Raw genomic sequence first — 26,691 nt, 5'->3', positions numbered from 1 at the left:
AAATCTTAGTATTTAAATTGACTTATTTGCAAATGTCTGTTTAGAAATTGACTTTGTAATTATACAGTCAGCGCAGGGATGTCTCAGACCCTGGAGGAGTCTCTAACGAGGAAAGATAATGTAACAGCCAGAGTGAGACATCCTGAGCTGCATTTTAATAAGTAGGAGTTGTTGGCAGGAAGGATGAGATTCTTTGTTGGAAATGCTTTCTCTGGCAAATGAAAGAGCCAAGGTCTTCTCTGTTGGAAGGCAATTGTTGGAGGGTATCTGAGGACATACAGGGAGCATAGAATCGTAAAACACTTGGTTTGTGGGGTTGGAAACACCTGAGACAAGGCAAAAGCTGCTATGTTATTTGTGAGAGCGAGTCATTCTTTGATAGACTGTAGTTATGGAGGGGACTTCAGGAGCTACCCTGACACACAGAATGATTTGTAAATCATGCCCTTCCTCATGGCTAATTCCTGAATGTAGGTGTCATCATTATTATAAATTATATTTCTATCCACCCTGAAAGAGTTCACACACAGAAGTCCTCACCCCTAGTACTTCAGCTAATAATATTATGTTGAAATTTGACTAAAATATGGTTCTTCTGGAATAGGGTGGGGCTTTAATACAATATGGCTGGTTTCCCTATGAATACAGGACATTTGGACACAGATACTCACTCCAGAGGAGACTGTTATATAATGATGAAGGTAGAACTCAGGCTAACGGGGCTGGGAAGGTGGCTCAGTGGTAGAGCGCTTGCCTTGCATGCCTGAGGCCCTGGGTTCGATTCCTCAGGTCCACATAAGTAAAAAGAAAAAAGTTGGAAGTGGTGCTGTGGCTGGTAGAGTGCTAGCCTTGAGCTGAAGAGCTGAGGGACAGAACCCAGGCCCAGAGTTCAGGCCCCACAACCGGACCCAAAAACAAAACAAAAAAACAAAGAAATCAGGCTAACGCTGTTTGTTACAAGACAAGAAATGCCAAAGATAACAAGGCAGAATACCAAATACCATGGAGAAACATTTGAAACAGATTCTGCCCTGCTACTTCAGGAATAATCATTATTAGCACCTTAATCTCAGACTTCTAGCCCCCAGAACAGTGAGATAGACAATACATTTCAGTTGAAACTACACGGGCTGTAGTCCTAGGGGATGAATAAAATAATTTTCAATGGCATCTCCTAAGTCTGCAAGGAATTAAAGATGGATCCACTTAGAGGTCACATGAGGTCATCTCAAAATACTGGAATGCTAGACATAGAAGAGACCAAACTTTAAAACCATCTAGAATGATCAATAGTTCTGCAAATGTAGTTACATTTTTGAAGTCACCTGGAGAGTTTCATAAATACCAATGCCTATTCTGATTCTTAGAGTCTTTGCTTTAATTAATTGAGGGTGCCTCCTGGGCATTCGGCTTTTAAAATCACCCCAGGAGAATCTAATTTGTAGCCAAGGTTAAGAACTTTCCTTCTAGATTTTAGACTACAGCCTCCATTTAAAAGGAGAGGAAATTTAGGCTAAGAGAGGTGAAATAATAATTACAGAGATTCACATTACCAGTGCATTGAAGAAATTAGAGACAATTCAGATGCTGTGAATCTCACTTCACTGTTGGTCACAGTGTTCCTGTTCTCTTGACTCACTGTTGAGTGAAGTCTTGATGTCCCTTTCCTTGGATGTCATCCAGTACTAGACAGGTGATGACTTTGGCCAGTGATACTAATGGAAAGTTGTCACCTGCCACATACACACAGTTCCTCTGCATAACAGACCCATACCTCTTTTACCATAATAACTTTATGATGTTCAGTAAAGCAAATATGTTCCACATGCTAAAGATCATCAATCTCAATCTACATTGCCAATTAAAGGTAGAGTTGGGGCTCAAACTCAGGCTTTTCTGGAACTAACAATGTTTTTTCACAGTTTTTCCAGTAAGAGCAAAGTTAAACTCTCTTGGTATAATTTTGGATTAAACTTATTCTGAATTTCTTTACTTCTCTGGCTCTGAGTTTTAAAAAAATGTACTATGATATACTTGATTCTACTTATGTGAATATAGTCCATTTGTTCTCCAAAGAGAAAATACTTGAAAACAATTCTCCAGGTTCATAGTGAAAAGGGACAATATGAATATTCCAATGCAAGAGAAAGTACCAAAACATTGGGATTCCCTTTTGTGTTTAAGGATTGCCTTGTCAAGTTACCACCCTCATTCTCAAATTATCCTCACTGGCACTGCAAGCAGATAATTAAATATGAGTTACTTTATTCCCATTTCTTACCTTTCTAGGATATCAATCCTGTACTTCACTGATGCATTGACTGGAACCAAGTGTTTTAGTTATCCACAGATTGGTCAAAGGTCTAAGTCTTATGTCCACTATTAACTAATTTTAGAGCCGGACATGTCAAATACTTTGAGCTTTATATTTAATCCCTTCAATGGGAGACTAAATGTGCAATGTATCTTTCTTCTCTGGTGAATAATTAGACTATGTGAATATTATCCCTTGTATATATTGCATCCTCAACAATGACAACATGTATCTTTTCCCCAAGATAAACTGCTTGATAAAGCAATAAGTTCATGACAGTTAAGAACTGGTCTTGACTTGGACCATTTGATTAAATGTTCCTGTTCCATAATGTTATTGGGCCATTATACTTTGTTTTCTTCCCAGTTTTAGAGTCACCGTCAGAAAGGTATTCTGGACAAATTTCTTTGATTTCAAATCGAGACTTCATATATCTTTGTGTGTTACATATTCCCATGATACAGCTCTCATTTCCATTTCCCTCTATTTTCCCTCCAGAACATCAGTCAGGACCCTATTCTGTGTTCTGCCAGCCTTCTGTGACATTTCCTATTGCTTCACCCCTACCTGGTCTTCATAATCTATTATGACACAAGTTTTAGTTATTTTACCCAAAGGGCAGGAGTGTGAATGGGACAATGCTAATAGGAGAAAACCTTATTATCAAAGGGCAAAGAGAGAAGTAAAGAAGGTCAGACTCATAATACAAAAGATCAAGTATCCACAATAATACTATGGTACTTGTTATTAATTATGTGGGAGAAATGTCCTCTGATCTCTTCTGGTAGATATACTCTCCTCCTAAGAAGCCTCTGGCCTTACTATCTTTTACTGCATTAAACCAACCTGCAAAAAAACAATCAAGTAAGTCTAGCCCTCAGGAAGCACAAAGCTTCCTGAGGAAGGAGATATTTGTTGTAGGAAATGTCTTGAGTTTTGATATCTTGCCGACTGACTAGATTCACTAGAAGTTTTTAAAGCATCTTAAAGCTCATAATTCACAGGAAAATCCTCAATTTATGCACAGTTTGTTTCTGTCTAGTGTAGGAATAAATCCTCTTATAATTTTGTGAGGATACATATTAAATAATGTTAGACAGTACAATTGTGTAGCACATTCTATGTGCCCTCCATAATCTGAATCATCATAATACCCTATGACCAAAAAAACAAAAACCTAGTATTTTACAAATGAGAAAACTGAAACTAAGAGAAAATCACTAAGTTATTTAGTGCATATAAGCTCTTTCAAAATCATACTGGGAGAGGAATTTGATGATGTTCTGTGTGATTTCCATGTCCATATTCAAAGTTTCTCTCTCACACTCTTTTTATGATACATTCAGTATCTCATTATTTAGCAGAAGGTTGACCTCAAGTATATAATCCTTCTTTGTCAGATCCCATGTGCTGAAATTACAGGCCATGCTACACTATATTATGCCTTTTAGGAAACCAAAACACAAACACACACACACACACACACACACACACACACACACACACACACACACACACACACACACACACACACACACACACACACACACACACACACACACACACACACACCACTTTCTTCTATCTTCCTATCTGTATCAACTAGGGAAAGTAACAAATAGTCTTTGGCACAATTAGTTATCTATATACTAACAATCTTTCCAAAACCATTTCCTCATTTGTGAAAGCAGAAAGCTGAACTCATCTAGAAAACCTCTTTAAGCCCCAATTTTTATTATTCACATGCAAATAATCCTATTCAAAACGGCCACTTTCTTGCTGAAGGGGAAGAATTAGCACTCTACAATTTATACTGCATTTCATTAACGATTAGATAAGTTAAATGCCATTCAATTTGTTTGCACCATCAAATCCTGGGAAGGTATCCATGATTCTTGTAAGTTTCCAATAGCTCTCCATCACCAACTGGTTAATTATCCATGCAAGCAGGCAGGCAACAGAGTTTCATTCTCAACCTTTAATATTCTCCAGCCCTTAGGCCTTGGTGGACTTACATGACCTGATGCTACTCACTACCCTCTGAATCAAATTTTGGATATGTCCTTGGATGTAAAAGCTATGGACCACATCCTGACCAGAAACATATCAGTCTTATCAAAGTCCAGGTATGGGATTGTTAGAATCCAAGGACACATAGCCTCTCCTACAGTGGTATTCAGATTGCCAGCTCTATACATTTTTCAGATGATATAGTTTGGGTCCAATATAAATATTACCTAAATCCCTAAAGATTTGAACCGCCACCATAGCCTAATGTGAAGGAATCATAAAAGGTCAAGTTTAAAGTAAGATAAAACCAACAATAATGTTAGCACCAAAAGCATTAAAAACAACATGTACTCATGCAGTTACACGTGTCAAATATCATGCTTACTGCTTTATGCATTATGCCCTTGGTCTTGATAATGCTAAAGTGGTCACTATAGCTATCCTCAATTTATTTTGGAGGAAAGTGATTAATTATTATACTAGTTGTTTATATATTGGTTATTTTATTGATTCTTGGTTATTTATTGCTCCATTGTAACAAACTATAAATATTAATAGCCTAAAACAACAAACACTCCAATAATTTCTTAGGGATCATTAGTAATTTGGGAGCAACTTAACAAAGTAGATATTTTCATAGATTTATATACAGAACAGTACTCAGGAGCTGGGTGTGGCAGCTTATGCTTGTAATTCTTCCATATATGAATGTGTAATCCATGGGAATTGTGGTTTGAGGAAAGCCTTGGGGAGAGGGGAAAGTAGTAAGATCCTAATTCCACTAACAAGGTAGGTCCTCTAGTGCATAGTAGTACATGATAGCAGTCATTCAGGAATCAAGGTAAGAGTATGTCATAGTCAGAGGCCAGCCTTGAGTAAAGATATTCAACCTTATCTGAAAAAATAGCTAAACAGAATAAAAGTGCTGGAGGTATGGCTCAAGCAGTAGAGCATCTACCTAGTAAGCTTGAAGCCCTGAGCTCAAACCCCAGCACTGTCCTATTGCTCCCTAAAATAAGATGATGCTCAGGCATGATGTCTCCTGACAGAGTGGAATCACATAATAAACTTAGAAATTAAATCTCTTCATTGTTTGAGGGAGGCTGATCTTATCTTAGAATCTCTCTCCTTAGAGACTAGTAGCTAGATTCTGAGAGAGTGTGTAACTTAAGAGATGAAGAGGCAGAGCTGCATTGTCAGAATGAGGGGTAATGTCCTATTGCTTGGACAAGCTTTTCTACTGGTCCTAAATACCAACATTACAGGAGAAGTTGAGACAAGGACATATAAATTGGTACGTTGAATCACCAGGGTCTGCTTATCACACAAACTAATGTTATACTACTAGTAACATAGCAGTAAAGAGGTGGGTTTCTGAATTGGATATTTGTCTCCTTTATGCTTTTAAGCATGATTGCAAATTTTGGCATGTGGTATTGGAGAAAGATTTGAAGTGGAATTATTATTTATTTACTTCCCTAATCGGTGCTGAGTCACAGCTTATGACCTATTGGCAAACAAGATGGAAAAATCAAGCTGGATTGTTGTTGTTATTGTTTAGCTGAACTGTTTCCTTGAAACAAACATGTTCCCAAAACACGGAATCTGTGCTTGCAAAACCAAGATAGCTTGTCAACTTGGGTTATAAATAAGAGGGAAGAGGAGAATTGAACCCATGAATAAGCAATCTGCTACTGATGAGTCATGTGTGTGCCACAGCAATCCTAAACTGGCCTTTTAGGTCATTATCAGTATTGCCTTTACACATTTTTTTTCTTAACCTAAAATATTATCATATCCATCCATGGAAAGGGGAAGAAGGCACATTGCTAAGAATTGTGATGGAGAGTTTTGTTTATGTTTTAAATTCTCATATAGCTAGGTTTCAAATTGGCAATACAAGTCTCTTGGTCAGCTTTTCCCTAGAGCATTTGTGAAACAAGTCCATGTACTTTCCAATTAAACCCAGGTGAACTTAGTGCTGACCTGTAACTGGAGCACTGGTATAGTGTCAAAACAACTAGATGGAAAATGTACATGGCAAGAAGAAAAGTTTAGGGGTTATGTTTGTGTTGTGTTGCAAGAACTCCCAGCCAATTTTGGTTAGTATTTTATCATTTTCTCTTTTTCTTTTTCCTTTTTTTCTTTTCTTTTTTTCCCCCCCATGCTTACTTCCTCCTATGAATGACCAGTCACAAGTCACATGGAGGTTTCCTTTTGTGGTTGAATTTTTCTTTGTTGTAAAAGTCTGTTTTTTTTAATTTTTGGGTTAGGATACACGTGTAATATAAGGAGATTTCACATTGATTTTCCATATTTGTACACAGGGTTCTTGGAACATATTTGCTGCCTTCACCATGTTGTTCTTTCTTCCACTCCCAAGGAAGATATGGCTTATTTTTTTAATGTGATAAGACCCATGCATCATAGGCAAAACTTTCATCAGCTACCACCTTCTACATCTCTTGTGATTCTCTTTAATCCTCAACTAGTCATATTTTGCTTCCAAGAGGAAACCTGCCAAAGCCAGGGCATTCTCTCACCAGCCAGACTGGAAACATATTGTTGGTTTGATTCCAAGGTAAACTCATGGAAAATGGGGATGAATAGACCTAAGTCAAGCCAGCAGTGAAGGACAACCTCTAAACAATAAATGCAAACATGTATACAAGACACGTGCACAAAAGTCCAACACAGAGATACAAGGGTCAATGTGAAGATTTGGCTTGCCTAAGCAAGTCAACCATGCTTTCAAAGATGGTGTCCTTAGATTACTTCTTTTCGTCGGTCGTGGAGCTTGAACTCTGGGCCTGGGCTCTGTCCCTCAGCTCTTCAGCTCAAGGCTAGCGCTCTACCACTTGAGCCATGGTGCCACTTGCGGTTTTCTGGTAGTTCTTTTTTTTTTAATTGGAGATAAGAGTCTCATGGACTTTCCTGCCTTGGCTGGCTTTGAACCACAATCCTCAGACCTCAGCCTCCTGAGTACCTAGGATTACAGGCATGAGCCACCAGCCCGGGCCTTAGATTAGTTCTTGAAAGATGAATAGGAGTTCTCTTATCACAAAGCAGAGCAGTTACAAACCTGGACTTGGGCATCAGACAGGATTTGAAATGATGGTCTACCATTCGCTGTCTTTGTGTAAGGTTATGGGCTTTTAATTTTCAAGAAATTCAATTTTATCATCAATTGCATGAAAGGAAAAATAACATTTGAATACTTATCTTGGGGTTCATTCCCCTAACATCAACTTATCTGACCTTTTCTGGTTGACTCAGACATATACTAGTTATTGCAAATAAGGGAAACCATGGGACCTATGTTTCTTTGGGCCTGGCTTACTTCACTTAATATAATTTTTTCCAAGTCTTTCCATTTCCTAACAAATGGGGCAATGTCATTCTTTCTTATGGAGGCATAGAATTCCATTGTGTATATATACCACATTTTCTTGATCCATTCATCTACTGAGGGGCATCTGGGTTGGTTCCGTATCTTAGCTATGGTAAATAATGCTGCAATAAACATTGTTGTGCTGGTAGCTTTAGTATGGTCTTGTTTGTGATCATTTGTGTAAATGCCCAAAAGTGGGATTGCTGGGTCATAAGGGAGCTCTATGTGGAGTCTTTTGAGGAACCTCCGTACTGCTTTCCAAAGTGGTTGAACAAGTTTACACTCCCACCAACAATGTAGTAAGGTTCCCTTCTATAAAATGATCTTCTAAGAATTAACTAAGGTAATATCTAATAATACCTAATAAATAAAACCTAATGATACCTAATGCGAGATTAGGTATAAATACACCCACATAGAGCACTTAACACTTTCCTTAGAGGCAAATCACTAAAAGGGTAGCCATTAGCATTATAATTGCTTCTGGTAGAGAGTTGGCAAAAAAGGTATTTTAACAATACATTCCTGGTGGATAGAATAGTAAGTTTGGGGATTTAAAGAAGCATGGAATTTTCTTTGTATTATTAAGTGACAAAAGTGATTAGAGCACTGAATACTGTGTTTTCGATATGGATGACAGAAAGTTTGAAGATTGTTTAAAAGAAAATAATGACATTTAAAGGTTGAGAAGACACATGAATACAGAATTTTAAATTTCTTATTAAAGAATCCTCTATGGATTTAGCTGCTAGTGGGAACTTGCTAATACCAGGTGTCAACTTAGTCCTAAGATTATCCATTGGAGTGAAAATGCACAAATACAAATATTGAATCTGGTTTACCTCTTTGTGTGTGGACCCAATGGTGCCTACCTCATTATAAAGACTCCTCAAGTATTTGGTGTTCCAGAAGACAGAAAATGACAGCATCTGTAGGCAGATTAACGATGGAACTTGTTACATCCATTCATTGGAAGAATACCAGTCAGTTAGGCTATGACAAAAGCAACATTAGTATGTTAAGAAAAATTGGAGGTAAACACTCAGGGTGTGCATACTAACTAACTGTGAGTGGGGAGAAAAAAATGATGAATTAAGAATTATCCACACCTTCATCTGGATCTCCAAGTACCCCCTCAATAAAGAGGATTCAAGGTAAATCATGTTTGCATGTGCAACATTAGTGGAACCATGTGAGATTGTAGATGTGCAAAAACTTGCTAAAAAGCAAAGTGATTATATTGTGAAAGATTCATAGATAGTTTGATAACCTATTATCAACTAGAAATAATTCTAGCTCTGGGGTTGGTTACAGCAATAACCTTGTTGCCCAAGGAACTTACTGTGGATCTAGAATCACTAGTGTATCGAGAACATTATTATTCTGTGTTATTCAAGTATTTCTCTATGCTTCTCCACTCAATTAGTCTAGCTAACACTGTTGAACTGCATTACACCAAGAGTTTTGTGGACAGCATATTATTTAATCATGGGAGACCACATGGAATAAGCAAATCAACCCCATATAGAAGATAAGAAAAGAAGATTCTATACTCTTAAGTGGAATTCAGAGTCACCCAGCTATAGAGTGGTAGAAATATGATTTGACAGTGGGTAGAGAAAGGTTGTAATGAGCTATAGGATATGCTGTATCATTTGGCAATGCATCATAAATATTTGAATATTTAGAAGTTGAAATATTGAATATTAAATACTTAGAACATGAAAACTTTCTAATTTTTATAGTATAACCTGTAAATCCAGTGCTCATCCAATCTCTTTAGGGTGGGATTTGGGGAGGGTGTGTGTTTTTTAAAATGAAGGAATTCTGATGTTAAGCGAAATGAACCCCAAGATAAGGACTCAAATTTTTTTTTCTTTCATGCTATCGTTTCTAACATATTTATAAGATATTTCTTTGTTGCTTTGTATGTCTCTCCCCCACAGTATAACCTCTGTTTAAACTGTATTTGATGTTGGTATAATTTGTGGAGGGGAATGGAAAAAACAAATAGTTAAAATAGGGATACAAGTAGATCCATTGCAACAATGAGATGTACAAGATGTTATGTCGAAAATGAATTTTACAACTTTGGTGTGGGGGGATGGGGAGGATGGGGTGGGAGGAGAGTGGGAGATGGGAAGGGATGGGAAGGGGAAACAAAGGAGGAGGCAACAATGCTTGATAAGAAATATACTCACTACCTTGCCCATGTAATTGTAACCCCGCTATATGGTATTTTCACAATTTAAAAAAAGTGAAGGAATTCTCTCCTAGTTAAGAGATTGACAGGGATTTATTTCATAAGTTCCCTTACCAGTTAAAAACCCTAGCCACCTACATTTTCAACCTACCAGTGTTAAAAAAAACAACATCTCAGCAAACCCATGAAGTTAAATACCTTTGTTAAAATGATCACATATTTCCAGTTAAATAATAGCCATGAGAGGGAGCAATTAGCAAATGTGGTCAGGAGAGAAAAAGATACATTTTCAGATGAGATTGGAAATGAGATGGAGAGTCAATGAGTCAAAAATATACAAGACACTTTTTTTCCCCTGAAGTTTCTTGAATTCTATTACTAATGATACCTTAAGTTTCTGAGATGTCTAACCAGAAAAATAACCAACAACAGGAAAAACCCAAGAACAATAACAACAAAAATTTTTTTTGATCAAGCAAGTTTAACATTAACATGAAGTCCAACCACAACAGAATTCTGCCTGATTTTTTCCTAAATAGCCACATTTTTACATCATCTTTATTACACTTTTCTATCACGTGAAAAGATAATAAATCAGTTGTCACGTTCTTGTACTTAATTTAAAAGGAGAAAGCACAAGTCTTATTTCCCAAGGAGAAGGAAGTTGTCAACCCAGGAGTGACAATTATGGATGGCATTCAGTCCAATTTCTATATCCCAACTCATACAGAGAAGTGAAAATCCCATCACTATGAGGCCATTTGACAGCATTTGGTCTTTTAGTCAGGCGAACAGATGTAAATATGTATTTGTAGTTTTCAATCTGGTTTTAGTTAAGGAAGACACAAAGATAGATTGAATTCATAAAGTGGCATGTTGAAACCCTCGATACAACTACTTAAAGATTATAAAAAGGTGAAATATAGAAGAAAATGAAAGAAAGGAAGGAGATAAAAAGATGGAAGGAAAGAAGGAAAGAGAAAATTAGAGAGGAAGGAAGGAAGGAAGGAAGGAAGGAAGGAAGGAAGGAAAGAAGGAAGGAAGGAGGAAGGAAGGAGAGAGGTAGAAAAAGAAAGAAAGAAAGGAAGGAAGAAAGAAAGAAAGGAAGGAAGGAAGAAAGAAAGGAAGAAAGAAAGAAAGAAAGGGAGGAAGGAAGAAAGAGAGAAAGAAAGAAAGAAAGAAAGAAAGAAAGAAAGAAAGAAAGAAAGAAAGAAAGAAAGAAAGAAAGAAAGAAAGAAAGAAAGGGAGGAAGGAAGAAAGAGAGAAAGAAAGAAAGAAAGAAAGAAAGAAAGGGAAAAAGGAAGGAAGGGAAGGAGGAAGGGAGGGAGGGAGGGAGGGAGGGAAAAGAAAGGAAGAAGGAAGGAAGGGAGGGAGGGGGAGGGAGGAAGGAAAGGAGGGAGGAAGGGAAGGAAGGAAGGAAGAAAGGAAGCGAGGGAGTGAGGAAGGAAGGAGGGAAAGAAGGAAGAAAGGAAGGACGGAAGGGAGGGAGGGAGGAAAGAAGGAAGAAAAAAAGGAAGGGAGGGAGGGAGGGAGGAAGGAAGGGAGGGAGGGAGGGAGGGAGGGAGGGAGGGAGGAAGGAAGGAAGGAAGGAAGGAAGGAAGGAAGGAAGGAAGGAAGGAAGGAAGGAAGCGAGGGAGGGAGGAAAGAAGGAAGGGCAAAACAGAAAGTAGAAATTTCCATGATTCAGTAAGGGAGACAAAGACCTTGATTTGTGTTCAAATGAATGTGTGTTGCAATTATGACCCCTACATTTACTAACTGTTCCAGTCTGGATGTGGTTTGACTGCCTCTAAGCTTTGTGTCCAGTGTGACGATGCTAAAAGGAGGTGCACTATATTTAACAGATGGGGCCTGATAAGGTCATTAGGCTCTTAGATCTTGTGGGGCTGTGATTTGTACTGGCAAGAGCAGGTTGTTAGAAAAGAGCTAGTCTGCCCGTTCTCCACTTCATGCTTGAACTCTTCTCTGGCTTCCTGTCTTCATGCAATCACCTGCACTATTGTACAATCTCTTCATAATGCATCTGCCATGTATGATCTAGCCAGAAAGGCCCTCACTAGAGCACAAGGCATGCTGCTTGGATGGTTAACTATATGAAGTACAAAATTAATAGGCTTTGTTTCTTTAGAAATTCCCACTCCTTGGTATTCATTATAGCAATGAGGAATTAAAAATTCATTGGGCTATGTTACCCACCAATGTTCTTACTAAACCCTAGGATACTTCATGACAACAGCAGAAATATTTATTAAGTAATGAACGTCTGACCTTGGACAGTTCATTTTCTCTCTCACTTTTATTTCTTTTACTCTTGTACATATGCCTTGTCCTCATGACAAAAGCCCATCAATAAGAAAATTTGAAGCATTTAGGAAAAGGAACACAGACAATATGACCCTGCTCCTAATCCACAATAAATGTGAAAAAAAAACTACATATCCTCTCCACTCAAACTTAAAAAAAAATCAACCCCCAACTGTACTATGTTCTAACTCGGCCTTTGGCTACATCTGTCATTCATTCTGACTTTGCTTTCATTACTGAAACAAAGGGATGGTTAAAGGTTAGTTTCATCCACCTCTCACAGTTGCTGTGAAGATTACAAGAATATTTGCAAGTGGATGCATTCAGCATATAGCACAGTGGTGCTGTATGATGATTTTATTGTTTCTGTGAAATTCTCACTGGAGACACATCTTTCCTTGGTTTAGGAAGCATCCACTGTGTACCAATCTTAGAGTCATTATTGTAAGAATCCCACTATGTTTTCATTAATGCAGTCTACCTCTCCGAAGCCAGCTGCTTCCCAATACATCTAATTACATAAAGCAAAAGATTCTGAAGGAATTTATTTGGCCTCAAGAAGCATTATTAATGGGGGTCCTTTCTCTGGGTGTAATTTTGGAAGCAATTTTCCATGAAATTGCTGAATGTGTGCATCTATATAAATTTCAGTCCATTTGATACAGTTTACATTTAGCCAATGATTGCACTAATGATCATTTTCAATAGACATTCTGGTTTAAGAGAAAGGAATACATTCATTACGTGTCCGGAAAGTGGACTTCAAACTGGATTGTCTGATAAACATTTCTATGAGAGCTCTCATATTTCTTTTTCTATTCACCTTTACTGATATACTTACATCACCATCATAGATTTTATATGGGCTTAATAGCTAAGAAAAAGGTCTACATCTCTGAGTTATCTTTAGTAAAAGCTGAAATATAGCTCAACTGAAGGAATTACATTGCTCCAAATTTTTGATCTGGCAGACTAACACAGTAAGTCATTTAAAGGGTATATTTTGAGATGAGACAGACCTAGTTTTGATTCCTGACCTGCTCTATATTGAGGATTATACTAAGCATTTGGTCTTCATTTTTGGAAAGGGAAGAAAATGCTACTAATCTCCAAAAGTCTTCAGAGGTGTCTAAAAGGGACATATATATAAAACATTTAAAACAATGTCTAGTATCTAATGTACTCATTAGGTGGTCAGTATACATGACATCTTCACAGGATATTCATTCTTGGTGCAGAATGGAACCAAAACAAATGCCTCTATTTTCTGGCTCACAGTTATATGTGCATTTGGAACTTAAAGTTCAGAATTATTATGGTATGGAGTCAAATGGGTTCTCAAAGTTATATAATTAATTAAGAAACAATGCTGGAAGAAGAATGAACTTCAAGACATCTCAGAGATAATTCAAAGTCTTGTACTTCAAGGAAAGAAGCTGAATACATAAAGAATAATTGATTTACCAAGGAAAGAAACAAGACTTGAGTATTAACCTTCTCAAATTCCAGTCAATCATACCTCATTAAAACATCCCTCAGTGTGGGTTGGTTTGTGATCAGTTGAATAAATACCCAGGAGTGGAATTGCTGGGTCATAGGGAAGCTCTATGTTTAGGAAACTCCATGCTGCTTTCCAGAGTGGTTGAACAAATTTACATTCCCAACAGTGTAGTAACATTCCCTTTTGGCCACATCCCCATCAACATCTGTTTTTGATAGTTTTCTTGATAATGGTCATTCTAACTGGGGTGAGGAAGAATCTCAATATTATTTAATTTGCAATTCATTTATGGCCAGAGATGTTGAACATTTCTTTATATGTCTAATGGCCATTCTTACTTCTTTTTCTGAGACGTCTCTCTTTACATCTTTAGCACATTTATTAATTGGGTTGTTGTTTTTTGAAGATTTGTTTTTTGGGGGATTTAATTTTTGAGCCTTAAGTATAAAGCTACCAGCACAACCATGTTCATTGCATCACTGTTTACCATAGCCAAGATATGGTATCAACCCAGATGCCCCTCAGTGAACAAATGGATCAAGAAAATGTGCTATATATGTACAACAGAGTTTTATGCTTCTATCAGAAAGAATGATACCACCCAATCATTAGGAAATTGAAAGGTTTGGAAAAAATATATTAAATGAAGTAAGATAGACCCAAAAACATATGTTGCATGGTATGTAGTAATTAGAATTTGCCTATAAATCTTCAAGTAAACACAATGCATGGTAAAAGACAAAAAAAATCACATTTGGACATGATAACTTAAACAGAGCTCTAAACATTCACACAGTGAGACCAAAGGAAGATATTCTTAGGAGATGATCATAAAGACTCAATTGCTATATGCATCTGATCATAAAAAATAATGTTTATCAAAATGAAATCCAATAAATGGAAAAAGAGGGATTTGTTGTTGTTATTGTACTTTCTGTGGGGTTTTATTCCCTTTTGTCACTGTTTTTCACCTTTGTAAGTTTTGTCTTCTATGTAAGTTCGTTCATTTTGGGGAGAAAGTAAGGAAGAGTACAGAAATGGCAGGAAAAAGGTGAACAATTGCAGCAGTGATACTCATTAGACACTATGTTGAAAAATGAACTCTACAACTTGTGGGGTAAGAGGGTTGGGAGGGAACAAAACTAGAAGAAAAGGAAGGAAGAGGTGACGCTGTTCAAAAAGAAATGTACTCATTACCTGATTTACATAACTATAACCCCTCTGCACGTCATCCTTCCAATAAAAATAAATTTATTTTTATTATCTTTAAAAATAAATTAAAACAAAAATAAAACATATCCTCTCCGTGAGCGCCCTATAGATTTTTTCTCTACAGCCTTGTTTTTAACACCTCTCTGCTCTACACATTTGGGTCAACAATCTTCTGTTTTACAAAGAACATCCACGTGCATGCAAATCATATGGAGTTCCTTTTACAGTTTTTCTTGAGGAAAAAGACAGTATGAATACTAGCGATTCTCATTTCTTCCACTTACAAAAAAATCTTAATATTACTGTCTTTGTGCAGCATTATTTTCTGTGTGCCTGTGTGTGCACGCGCGCATGCATGCATATTTGTAATTTGCATCCTCAGATTTGCTACTATAATCATTAGAAGCATTTTACAAGTTGTTGTGCCTGTCCATGATCCTCAAAGCTAACAATCTAAGGAGAGAGCATGGTGATGATGATGTTAGAATATATAGGAAATAGTTAACTTTCCCAACTAGAATCTCTTGCCCTCCGTCTGGAATTATCATGGCCACACTTGTCTCTTGCATTCTCTTTTTAAAATATTTTAATTCTCTTTAAGTAGTTATACAAAGGAGTTGATATTCAGCAGAACAGTTTATGAAAACAATGCTTGTTGATAACTTGATCAATGTCATCCCTTTATGTTTTTATTGTGAAAATACTGTACAGAGGGGTTATAGTTAACATGAGCAAGGTAATGAGTACATTTCTGATCAAGCATTGGTGACTCCTCCTTTGTTTTTCCCCTACCATCCCTTCCCTCCCACCTCCTCAACATTCTCATTCATTCCTCCTACCCCATCCCCTTTTAAAAAGTAAGTTACCACCTTCTTTTAAAGACAGTCAATGTGTTTATTGGCACTTCTCTCCAGATACTTCCAAAATATAACATTCTTCCTATTATTCTTACTCCTCATTTTTTAAAGCAAGGCAGACCTAAATTTTCTCAACAACCTTCTGTTTTGTTTCTATTTCTCCTCAACATACTACCTCCAGCTATTCAGGCACAGGGGCCTGATTGAATTTGGTTTATTTACTAGTTATATGTTATGCATTATAGTCAACATACTTTATATGAATATTTCTCTAGCAAAAAATAGAAAAAAATTCCATATGTGTTCAATATGGATGTAATTTTTTTCTAAATACCTTCTCTGAATCTATCATTCTTGAACCCATGGATATAGAACTCACAGACATGCTGACAAGAATTTCCAACAGCTAGGTTTTGTGATAAGGAATTTCAGCATCTGGATTTAGTGTATAGTTTGAGTATGAGGCTACCCAAATAAAATAATTGCCACAACTAAACCCCTTCAGGGATTCAATTGCACCAAAGCCTAAATGGAATCAAATCATTGTTTTCTCAAAGTTATTATGTAACAGGACTATCTTTGTGAAGTGACATTTTCTTTTTAATATATTATTGTTGTTATTGCTATCTTCAAATAATTGTACAAGGGAGTTTCAGTGTAAGACGTCTGTTTGTGTATACAATGCAACCTGCTCAGAATCAGCCTTTCATCATTCTTCCCCTCCCACTGCCAACTCCTACCTGTCTCAATGTTTCTCATTCCATTTCTACTTATGTACATTGAGTATAATGACTGTGTTACTCATCATTCTTCTTTCCATCTCTCTACCGGCCTCCCATTAGGCTCTACCCTCTGTAGTCCTGAGGTGTTTCAGTTACCTAATATCCACTTTGTTAAACTATTAATTGAAGGATTTCTTTATTGCTGAGATTTCATAGACTTTATTTTATCTGAACTCTAAATTTAATTTCTCTGATTAGAGAATATAGTCAGTCTAGTGTGTATTTATTTGAAATTCACTGAAAGTTTATTTGGCCTTTATACCTTAATATTGTTAGATGGAGAAAAAAATCATAAATCATTCTTCTTGGTATATTGTTAGGATTATTACCAGGAAATATTCTTTTCTCTGTTATAAAACTTTTATCCTTAAATTTCAGTTTGTCTCATATATAAAGCTTTCTTTTGGTTTCTATATGCTGGTATATGTTTTTCCATTGTACTTTGAGAGAATATTACTTGAAAGTAGCATAATGCTGGCTGTCTTTGTTATTACTGTTTTTATGTTTATCTACTTTGTTCTTTGCTTTAGTCTTCCTTTCCTGTTTCTGTTAAATAAAGCTTTTGTTTCTATTCTACTTTTTTTTTTCCTTTTGTAGTTTGAAAAATAACACATTCTACCAACTGTGTCTGTGGGTTTCCCATGTATCAATTTAATACACCAGTTTCAAAATAATCAAAGAAAGTATTCAGAAAAAGTTTGCATCTCGTACTGAACATATACAGACTTTTTTCTTATAATTTCTGGAATTGTTCAATACACCAGTCATTTGCAAAGCATTTATATTATATTATGTGTTCTAGGTCATTTCTATATTAAAAGGCACTTCATAGATTTTAGGTACATTTTATGCATTTTATAAAAGGGACTTATATTTTATGGAATTAGTATCTGTAGGAAGGGCTGCTGAAAATAATTGCTCCATATCAAAAGTAGACTGCAACTGGTTTCCATTGTGAGTTTCCCTAAATTGTTAATTTCCCATCAATAGCTAAGGTTACTTGGTATCTGCAGCCTTTGTCTACTCAAGATGCAAAAATTTGTTATGAACTTGTCTCTGACTCCCATTAGCTGATTGTTAGCACTGGAATTTTTTTCGAATCAACTCTATAAAAAGAATGGATGTATCGTACATGGCATGTCATTTAGTTTTCTCATAAGTATGAACTGAAGTTATGTTCTTTTTTATGTGTTGCGCTTTAAATTGATTCTGTAATCCCTGCTTGAACGTTATTTTGCTGAGCCAGGCTGTTTCCCTAATATTCTTGGCATTTGGGATGTTGTGGTAGAAGAATCAAGAGTTCAAAACCAGGATGGACTACAGTGAATTTGAACCCAGTCTGGGATAGCTATAAAAGAATCTGACTCAAGGTATCATCATCATCATCAATCATTTTGTTACGACTTTCTAAGTCTTTGCCTGCAAATGTTGCTGTTTCTCAATTTCAAGTTATAATTTATATGGACACAGAATTCTTTTTTTTTGCATTTATTTTGTGAAATGTTCTCAAGAGTTGGGGAACTCAGTGCAGAGCTGGAATTTTTTTTTCCTCATATATTGATGTATCCTGGATCCATGTTTCTTCACCTCTCTTTCACACTTTCCCTCTCCTCATACCTTTCATCAGAAAGTTGCTGTTGCAACATTACTTTAGAGGGGTCAAATGCCATGGTGGGGTTAGGAGTCCAAAGTTTGTTCGTGGAGTATAATTTATGGATTAAAGAATGAGTGGCAGAATAATTGGTGGATAGGAAATCTATCAAATATTTTTTGACGTTATAATCCATTTCAGTCTGAAAGGATGCTCTGGAACAAGGATTTCTTGTAAGAGAATTCCCACATGACCATAGCCATGCTCAGTCATTGGCTAGTGGTTCTATATATCTGTGACCTTGCTTCAATGAATACTCATGAAGCTGATAACAAGATTGTTGGATATGTATGTTGCTGAAGCTAGACCCTGAGTCCTTTCTTGAAGGGGACCTAGGGTTACATTTCCTATCATTGAGTATGGTCTAAGAGTTTTTGTAGTTTGATATTCCAGATCAGCAATTTTTTTCTCTCCGTCCTCTTCATTTGGCTCTCACCTGTGGTTCCTGCTACTATTCCTGTTTTCTAACCAGATTTTCTGATCCTTCTGGTGTATGGCTTCTTTGTTAGTTTTTTTGGTTTTTATTTTGGGTCTGGTGGTGGGCCTGAACTCTGAGCCTGGGCGCTGCCCTCAGCTCTTCAGCTCAAAGCTACCGTCCTACCACTTGAGCCACAGCACCACTTCCGGCTTGTTCTTTGTTAGTTTTGTCTCAAGGAAGCTCTATCTTCCTATTTCATTGGATGTTAATCATGCTTACTATAAATTTACTTTCTGCTCTTCCATCAGCCAGACTCTCTCTTTATTATCTCCCATTCATTTTGCTAGTTCTCACTTAACAATTTTTGCCCATTGCATATGTTTATTCTTTAACTTCAAGGTTTTCAGATGACTCTTTTTTAAGGATAGAAACTTCTAGTAAGTCTTTCCAATGCAGTTGCTAGTAAAATTAAATAATGGGTGGGATATAAGCACAAGAGATGTGTCCATCTTTCTGTTTTCTGACTTCTAATTACTTGAGTTTTTCTCCTTATTTCCCACACTCAGATCACAACTGCTTATCACTTGCTTGCCTGCCTACCTGCCTGCCTTCCTTTACCCTCCCTCCCTCCCTCCCTCCCTCCCTTCCTTCCTTCCTTCCTCCCTCCCTCCCTCCCTTCCTCCCTTCCTCCCTTCCTCCCTCCCTTCCTTCCTCCCTTCCTCCCTTCCTTCCTCCCTTCCTCCCTTCCTTCCTTCCTTCCTTCCTTCCTTCCTTCCTTCCTCCGTCCCTCCCTCCCTCCCTTCCTTCCTCCCTTTCTTCCTTCCTTCCTTCCTTCCTTCCTTCCTTCCTTCCTTCCTTCCTTCCTTCCTTCCTTCCTTCCTTCCTTTCTTCCTTCCTTTGACTCCATGTTGAATGAGTCAACCAAATCGAATTCCTCAATTCAAGATTTCCCTGGTGACCTTACAGGTGACAAATATGATGGCATGAACTTCAAATATGAGGCCTAGCTTAATAAAAGAAAAGAATTCTCCAGTAAGAACAAAGAGCTGATGCTTTTGAACTGAAAGAAGGGGATCTGGAGCCCTCACTCCCAGATGTGTTTTTGCATATCTCTCCTGCCGCCCCATAGAACAGTGTCTAAAATACTGTGGTAAGTAATCTTCCAGGTCATTTCTACTCATGTATTTTGTGATGGAAGGCTCCAGGAGGCACAGCACTATCTGTAAGAACTCTGAAGCTTCAAAAGAAAGGGATAATAGAATTCTCTCTCTTACCTCCAGTTCCACAGATGGAATGAAAATCCAGGAATATTTTACAGGCTGTTTCCTCAATCTAGGATTTTATATATATAGAGAGAGAGCTCTCCCTCACTTCCCTTCACTGTTCAGGTGTCTGCCTCCATACTGGCTGGATAATACCTACTTTTTTTTTAGTACATTCGATCTTTCTCCCATTTATTTCATTATTGATTATCCCCATTGTGGTAATTGCCAACAGATTAAAGGAAGACAGAGAGAGAATCAAGGTGTGAATATAGATTGTATGAGTAGTCCAAGTTTTTGCCAACTAGTTATGTATCACTGGCCACTGTAAGAAGCTTAAAAAACATTATTTTCTTTCTGAAAAGAATTATTAAGCCAAGTCTTATTTTACTTTTCACACATTTTTGTTGAATGTTGAGTTTGAAAAAAAAATCTCCTCAAAAATGTCAATTGATTGGCTTTGTTATAACTCTCTAGTTGAAAAACTAAGTCCTTATAGTTTTCTTAGAAAAAAAAATATTGTGAGAGGGCATAACATTTGTAGGAGGGGAAACTTGTGAACATCATTCACTGTTCCCATATGACCTGGAGCTCCAGGAAGATGGATTTCCTCCAGGTGTTCAGTGAAACTCACAGCATATGGAAATAGAAAGAAACCTAGAGAAAATAACACCTTAAAAGGGGGCTCATATACTTCCATCTTTCACTCTGAGCACCCACATATTGGCTACAATAACAATGTAAACTTTACTCCAGTGATAAATCAGTCTGCAAAAACAGTTCTCAATGTGCATTCTACATAAGAGTTGTGTGACAAAATATGCTGTGGGAAAAAAATATCCTACAGTCAAAAATTGGGGGTAATACATAACATTAGGTCCTTTTGTGAAATGGTCCTTATGCATATAATCCCATAAAATAGTTGAGTTATACTCATCTGATATATCTCAAACCACTTATTATCACCCAATTTTGTTATGGTAATTTGATGACTCTTGATTTGTTCAGATTTTATATTATGGTGATTGTAAAATAATAAGAAAAATAAATTATATATTTTATGGTGGTTAACAGCGGAGTTATTGGAAAATAAGAACATGGTTTCAACTCTTGGCTTTTGCCCAATGTGGCGGCTCACACCTGTGAGCTAGAAGTAACGATGTAGAAAATTATAGTTCAAGACCAGTCTTAGCGAAAAGTTACTGAAATGATATATAAATCAATAAAACAAGAATGGAAATACATGTTTATGGTCCCAGTTATGTGAGAGGCCCGAGCTAGGAAAATCATGGTCTTGGAATGGTTTCATGTAAGGGAGAGAGGTGGGGGGGGAGAGAGAGAGAGAGAGAGAGAGAGAGAGAGAGAGAGAGAGAGAGAGAGAGAGAGACAGACAGACAGACAGACAGACAGACAGACAGACAGACAGAGACAGAGACAGAGACAGAGACAGAGACAGAGACAGAGACAGAGAGACAGAGAGAGAGAGACAGAGAGAGAGAGAGACAGAGAGAGACTCCCAGAAAATAACTTAAAGCAAAAAAGTGTTATGAAATGGTTCTATGGTAGAGCATTTGCCTAGTCAACAAAGGGCCTGAGTTCAACTCTAGTATTGTCAAAACAACGTTTTTCTCCTTAATATGACTCTCTTTGTATTAAAGCAAATTACTGTATTCACAATAACATAGCTAAGAAACCTGAGCCTATATATAGCTCTATACAAGTGTCTTGGAAAACAAAGGTATGTAGGGACTATGATAACATTAATGCTACTAAGTATAAACTCATCAAAAATGAAGATGAGAAAGCCTAAGGATATTTCCTTTATCTCTCAATATCCCTGGAAACATGGTAGAACAAGAATGAAGACTCCAATAAATAAATAAAGGATTGCTGAGATTGAGAAGTTTAAGTATTCTTCAGAGTATTTATTTTGTTCCCAATATACTTAAAAATATTTTATTGTAAAGATGCTGTACAGAGAGGTTACAGTTACATGAGTAACGTAATGAATACATTTCTTGACAGTTGTTACCTCCTCCTTTGTTTACCTGTCTCAACAAAATAGTTGTTTTCAAATTTTTTTTCACCCCAGTCTTTCTTTCTCAATGATGAACTCTTAATGTCCCAAACTTAATAGACACCTTCTGTAACTGAGAAGGTCACAAAGGATCCTAGAGAAGGACACATTGGACCTGGGGTCAATTTTGAGCTAAGGGTTTCCAGAAGTTGTGTTTTAATACAACAGTGGCCCCTACCTAGCAGGAGGTAGGTGGGAGGTTTGAATTTAGTATCTGTTCTTTGTTACAAAGTTGAATAAAAAACAAAACACAGCCAACAAAACAGTCACATGGATTTCACAACTGGCTTAATAAGTCTAGTATGAGTTCTCAGGTTTTCAATGTTATACCTTTCTTTATTGATTCCAATCCTCAGGAATGCATTTAGTGTAGTATAGCCATAGAAAACATGATACTGCATGCTGAAGACTGGGATCTGCTTACACTGAGATAAATCAGCTCACCCTCATGCTCCGTAAAAAAATTAAAATGCTAGTTTTTAAGATTGTTAAATTTCATTAGACTTATGCTGAGTATCAGACTGGTTGCTTTTCTGGTAGTTTAGGGAATGGTTAGGTTTCAAAAAATATGATATTTGACAGACTTAGTAATCAGCATTTATTTTCTAATCATTGGATTTACTGATGTGCTGATACATCTTTTGTTAAAAGAAGGTGAATATTTTGCTGATATTCTATTCCAAACTGAGAAATCTTAGACCAAAAAAAAAAAAAGCAAGCTAACAAACAGATCTTAATCTAGACAGACCTACACTCTCAGAGTTCATTAGTAGATGAGCATTTGTTTCTGAACATAACTTACAGAAGAATTCTAATGTTGGCAAATTTGTTCTGTTAAGTGACTGGTTTTCCAGCCATCCTGTAAAGAAGAACACCGGGAGTAGTGTTGACTCTGGTCTAGGCCCCTGAGCTTACTCTACTTTCAGGCAAGGACCAGCGAATAAATTGAGGCAGAATAACTAGGCTCAGTTTATGAGATTAGAATTCTTTCTCTGGCTGTGTCTACACTGTCCATTTAAACATTCTGAGAAGTATTTTATATAGACTAGTTTAAGATTGATTTTTCATCTATTTGTTATACTTGCTTCTTTTATTCATCAAGATTTAATGCATGTTTTTCTGCCCTTATTTTTTAACATTGGTTTGATAGTTTGTATCACATGATTCTATTAATTGAAATGGTAGCACATCCACATCAGATGTTTCTTACATCTGTTACTTCCTCTCATCATGGAATATATCCTTTGATTTTTTTTTATTTGAGGTAGTAAGCTTATTTTCCTGTGCAGACACAGAGTAGCTGTGTTGGAGTTTTCTGGGTTCCCAAAAGGGACCAAAGACCGAGGGTCATTTGTATGGAAATAGCCAAGCTTGTGACTTGACACACCATAAAGATAATTTAAATTCAAATCCTATACCCAAAAGGAAACAGGATTATGATTTTAATTTCACAGATTCTTGGAGGGTTTTTTCCACCCAGAGCCTACAGAGAATAGACATGTTTTCTTGAATTTGCAATATGCATCAGATTGGTTCAAAGCTGTGCCATTTAATGGACCTTCAGCCAATTTTCTTATTCACCTTTAGTGAGTCCAAGATTATGTCTTCTGTCTCAAAATATATATTAAACACCTTACTTTCTAGTTCAAGGACCATCTTCAGCCCAACTACAGTGTAAGTCTATGTTCCTTATCTCATTTTTATTCATGGTGCTGAGAGTTTTTCCTTTTGTTTCTGCTAGTCAGGTCATTCATGTAAAAGACCATTTGGATTGGCAAGCTCATTGGTTAACTCCTGTAAACCTCACTACTCAGTAGGATGAGATGGAGATGATGAAGGCTTAAAGCTGGCCCCAGCAAAAGACTTACAGTAGCCCTTCTCAAACAATCGTCGGGTAAGAGGGCACTGGCTGTTATCCAGCTATGCCAGAAGCTGAGATTGGAAATATCATGGTTCCAGGACATCCTGAGCTGGGATGGTGGGGGAGGGGGTTGAGTAAGTGACTTTGATGAGACTACAACAGAACAAACTGGGCACAGTGGGACCTAGCTCTCATTCTTCTGTAGTGAGAAACATAAAATAGAAGGGTCATGGTCTAGGTAAAAAGCAAGATCCTATCTCAAAATAGCCAGTGCAAAAAAATGGCTAGTGGGGTAGTTCAGTAACACAAAAGTGCCTGCTTAGGAAGAATAAGTCCAAAACCCAGTACAGTGAGAGAGAGAGAGAGAGAGAGAGAGAGAGAGAGAGAGAGAGAGAGAGAGAGAGAGAGAGAGAGAGAGAGAGACAGACAGACAGAGACAGAGACAGAGACAGAGACAGAGACAGAGACAGAGACAGAGACAGAGAGACAGAGAGAGACAGAGAGAGACAGACAGACAGACAGACAGACAGACAGACAGACAGACAGACAGACAGAGAGTACATATGCATCATTGATTTGCATGGATGTGTTGATGGTAAAGTGCCTGAGTGTTTATTGTAGACGAAGGCCATGGTCTTATCTCCTAAATTTCATACATTGAATTCCTAACCCTTCCCTGTAATTAGGAGAACTATTAGAACTGGGTTGGAGCAGCTGTAAATGGGATTGATGCTGCTGTAAGAGAAACTTCAGAATCATTCCTTTCATGATGGTGAAGATGTCATAGGACAGCATCATCAGAGATCCTGGGATTGAGCTGGAATTGACCCTGAGATAATGATCTTCTCATACCTTGATCTTTGGTTTCACAGCTTGCAAAACTATGAAAAATAAGGTTTTTTTGTTATTTCAAGCCATCCTGTGTATGGTGTTTTGTGATAAGATCTTAAGTAGGTCAAGATCGTCTTCATCTTCTACTGTGGCTTTAACCCATAGTCAGATAGAGTTGGTTTTAAGTTAGGGTTCTGCAGTAAAGTTGGGGATGCTACAAGTATTGGAGCTGGTACCTGACATGTGAGCACTTTTTTTTCCTTTCTGCAGAGCTTCTTGTTAAGTGTCTATTGTGTACACTGGGCGGTTGAATGTAACTTGTCTCACATAGAGATCCAGCCTTCTCAAACTAAAAGTCAGCACCACAGTTTACAGCAGGAAACCTGGAGTTACAGAATGAACTTTAATCTCATTGTCAAATGGCATGAGCATCTACCATTCCAAACAGCATAATCATACTACAAATAAATGTTCATATACATCCTTGGAATAGGAATCACTTCCCAACCTGAGATGCAATGAAACAAAGCCACTTTACCTAGGGGACAAACTCCATAACAGTAAGTTGCGTAAGGCCAGAGTCCCATTCAGTCTTGTGAACCGGGAAAGGTACCTTCATTAGTGCTAGCAGCAGTGGGGACCTTTTTCTGGCAAGTCAATAATACATTACATTACTTAGGCTGTAGACAGAGTTCATTGACTATATCTTTTTAAAGGTTCTCTTCAAAGGGCTTATACCAGGGAGGCCAGAGCTCCCTCAGTCCCCATAGGCTCCAAATAAGATAAAAAATTGACTGGGGAGACGTTGGCCTAAATAAACTCAGCAAGGGAAACAGAACACACACAGGGAGTTGGAGAAGTTTGGTAGGGTAAGAGAAAGTAAAACTAGAAAGAGAAAGTAAGTGACTGCCAGAGTAGACATGATGTTGGACATAATTTTGCAGTGTTAGATATATGATGGATGGACATGTCTTAGCCTTGCTAGAATCAGGGAAACAGCCAGTTTGAACTAACATATAATATACTAGGTCTAGTAAAGACAGAGTACCACTGAACCTGAGACATCCAAACATATCCTCTGAAAGAATAATTATACCATATTGATCTTCTCTTTGGCCTTGGACCAAATCAAGTTCCTTTTGTCACTGCTACTTAGACTTCTCATCATAAGTAAAAAAAGTTCTTGCTCAAGAATTCTGTCTCAAAAACTTGGAAAAAATTATATTAAGTGAAGTAAGCCAGGCCCAAAGAAACATAGGTCCCATGGTTTCCCTTATTTGTAATATCTAGTATATGTATGAGTCAAGCGGAAAAGGTCAGATAATGTGATGTCAGGAAAATGAACCCTTAGATGTGTATCTTAATGTTTTTTTCTTTCATGCAAGTGTTTCTAACGCATTTATAAGATTATCTCTTTGTTGCTTTGTATGTCCCTCCCCTACAGTGTAACCCCTGCTTTCACTATATTTGACGTCAGTATAACTTGTGGAGGAGATGGGGAAAAACCAGTTGTTTAAGGATACAGGTGGACCTGTTGCAACAATGAGAAGTACAAGTTGTCATGTCCAAAACGAGCTTTACAACGTCTGTGCGGGGGAGGGGGGGGGAGGGGGGAAGGAATAGGATTGGAGGATTGGGATGGGGGGGAGGGGGGAGGCTGGGAAGGGATGTGAAGGGTAAACAAAGGAGGAGGCAGCAATGCTTGGTAAGAAATGTATGCATTATCCTGCCCATGTAATTGTAACTCCTCTGTACAGTATGTTCACAAATAAAATTAAATTAAATTTAAAAAAAAAGAATTCTGTCTCTGCTCTGTAACACACATACCTCCACTCAAGCTAAATTCCATTCTCTTCAAACATCCACTCTGGGAGAATGTTCCTTTAATATACTTATAACAACTGTTAATAGTATAAATACTTTTTCCTTCTTTTTTTTGGGAGGGGGGGTCTGGGGTCTGGTCGTGGGGTTTGAACTCTGGGCCTGGACGCTGTCCCTCAGCTCTTCAGCTCAAGGC

General features: G+C 37.4%; 1 long non-coding RNA gene across 1 annotated transcript in view; it reads left to right on the top strand.

Annotated features, from left to right (window-relative positions):
• The window catches only part of LOC138816389 (uncharacterized), a 35,677-nt gene extending 9,485 nt beyond the window's left edge, over positions 1–26,192 (top strand). The window contains exons 2-3 of the long non-coding RNA XR_011368659.1: positions 19,610–19,793; positions 26,119–26,192. This is a non-coding gene — a long non-coding RNA (uncharacterized lncRNA). The remainder of the gene's footprint in view (positions 1–19,609; positions 19,794–26,118) is intronic.
• The last annotated feature ends 499 nt before the right edge of the window (positions 26,193–26,691 follow it).

The sequence above is a fragment of the Dipodomys merriami genome, unplaced genomic scaffold (assembly GCF_024711535.1).
Source record: "Dipodomys merriami isolate MVZ:Mamm:240054 unplaced genomic scaffold, mDipMer1.0.p SCAF_11, whole genome shotgun sequence".
NCBI classification, from domain to species: Eukaryota; Metazoa; Chordata; class Mammalia; order Rodentia; family Heteromyidae; genus Dipodomys; species Dipodomys merriami.
Note: the sequence above shows the minus strand (reverse complement) of the source record. Positions and strands in the feature narration are given on the sequence as shown.